Consider the following 2,876-nt stretch of genomic DNA (forward strand, 5'->3'; position numbering starts at 1 on the left):
CGAGAATTTTTTCGAGTCGGATATCCTACATTTTCCGAATATCCGACTGGATTCCGAGAAAGTGTTTAGAGAAAAAAAGTCTATAGAGAAAAAAAATTGTAATTTTACAACAATGTATAAGATATTATAGCATCATGAATATGCCAGATGCATTTGTTTCTAGAACATTTATTGCATAAGAAAAAATCAATTTAATAATATCTAATTTCAACCAGATATATTCTCGGATACTAATGATATCCGACTATCCAATCGGATAGTCGGATATCATTAGTATCCGAGTAAAAAAGTGTCGGATAATACCAGATACCGGATATTTTTTACTTATTATCAAAGTAATTTCGATATTCAATCTTCGCTTACGTTGAAATAATAAATTGTTTGCACTAATCTTCCATCGCGTCTCGTTTCTCCGTGCAGCTCCTCCACGCGGTGTGTGTATATGTGAGTCGTATTCGCGAATTGATAAATAATAATCCAGATTTTGCCGCAACGATGCGCTATATATTAGTGTTGATTTTTGCTCGCATGACAGTATCACCACATCATTTTCAATATTAGCTGTAATTGAAGGTAAGGTGAAATTTCACACAATATACATACAAATATACATTGCATATTTAAATATTTAGTTATATATTTAGTTTATATATTTAGTTAGCATAGCGATATAGAGACATGTGTGATGAATTAACTAAAAAAACGTAAGCGAAGTTTTTCAGAAGCTTGGCTTACAGACGAAAGATACAAATTTTGGATACGTGAAGTATCATCTGATAGCAATATGTATTACTGTAATGTGTACAATAAAAACTATTCATGCGATTCAATACATGTTTCAAGACATGCGAATTCTGCGTAAAATAATCATAAAAATAATCTTGAAAAGAATACATTGTTCATTAATGATACTTCAATTAACGATATTTCAATTAAATTCATTCATCATCTATTAACGATACTTCAATTAAAAAATATAACAATACATCAATATTTAAAAAGAAATTATTATATTTTGAGCAGTTCAAATATTAGTTACGTGAAGCGCCATGATGAAAACTTATTTTATTGTTTAATCTGTGACAAGTATCTTGCTGCTCATTCTCTATCGTCATGCAGAATCCGAAGCACAAGTAAAAGTTCTTTTAATGAAACAAGTGAATCGAATGAAAATTTAAATGTGCAAAATAATGAATCGCTTTTGTTATTTGAGGAGCGTATAAAAGAAGCAGAAATAAGTTTTACATTAATCGCGGAAAAAATATTGCTCATACAATTGCAAATGAGATTCTTAGTTTGTTCTAATATATTGGAAAAGATCCTATGTATTACAGAGCATAAAAATTAATTGTAAAAAAATGTACAAATATTATTACAAACGTTTTGAGTCCAATTGAAACGGAACGTGTTGTGAACAACATTCAAAATACAATTTACAATATTTATCGATGAAACAGCTGATATTCGTAATAATAAATGGACTTTTCTTGTTCGATACATTAAGCTAAAAATATTAGATACTCGAATGCAAATTAATTGATATTAATGCTAGAGATTGCAGCGCAGAAAAGTTGTAATGAAGCATTTAGAAATGAAATGTGAATATAACAGATACCATTTAAAACCAAATATTGTTGCCTTGTCATAATGCGATAATGCGTCTGTCACAAGGAAACTTTTAAAAAAAAATTGAAACAAGTATATCCATGTTCTCGTTGCCATTCCTCCGCGTTAGTAGCGAATGTTACGTGCAAAAATACCCAATTTTTGCGAATTTATTAAAAAGATTTGCTAACTATATTAACAGCAGTCCAAAATAATTGGCTGTATTCACTGAATTTTGTGAATGTTTTCAAGAAAAAAGTCTTAAAATATTAAAATTATGTGATACGTACTGACTTTCTCGCTATTTTTGTGTTGAAAGTCTTTTAGAATATTGAGATATTTCCTTAAGATATTTCCAATAAGATATTTCCTTTATGAAATAGTTGTAAGTGAAAAAGCAGGTCCTGCCAAAGATTTATTGAATAATGGATAAACACAAAAGCTTATTTTCTTTTCTTACAATATATTTTAGATTTTGTGAACAAATTTAATGCACTTTCAGTCATTAGAAATACGAATTTATGAATTGCAATCAAAATCTTTAATATTACTTTATGAAATATGCCAAAATTTTCTAAAGAATGAGCATATACAATGTTTTTCTGTACATATACTGTTTTCTTTAAAAGAAAATCCAAAAAATCTTGATGAAATTAACTCAGAATGTCAGGAATATCTTAACGAATTAATGATGCAAAGGCATGAAAACATAGTTACAATAGTCTGAAGCAACTGCTTGATGTTTTACATGACTGCTGTTGAAGAAATTCGTAAAAGATTGTCTGTAAACGATATTTTTTAATCAAAATTAAATGTTTTTGGGTCTTCATTATGTTTACAAGATACTGATAGAGAAACATCATTCAATGTTTTATTCGTAGCTCAAACTATTGGTGATTTCGATGAAGACTCTTTAAAGAAAGAATGATTTGCATTGCCATTAGATTTTGCATTACAGAAGAAAATCAGTCTCACTAAATTAAGATTCAATATATGGAAACAAATTTTGCAATCTCAGCATCCAAAGAACATCGATAAATATTCAAACTTAACAATACTTCTAAATACTGTACGATTACTTCCAAATTCAAATGCCGACGCGGAGAGAAATGTTTTCTTTCTTAACTGATTTGAAAACAAAAAACGCAACAAATTATCGCCAGGTTCCGTTAATGCCACTTGCATTGTGAAATCAGCATTAAAAGCGAGAGGAGAAACTTCTTTAAGAGTGATGCCAGATATTCCCCGCACTTGCACGCAATTTAAAGCGA

Source organism: Atta colombica, unplaced genomic scaffold, assembly GCF_001594045.1.
Source record: "Atta colombica isolate Treedump-2 unplaced genomic scaffold, Acol1.0 scaffold188, whole genome shotgun sequence".
Lineage (NCBI taxonomy): Eukaryota > Metazoa > Arthropoda > Insecta > Hymenoptera > Formicidae > Atta > Atta colombica.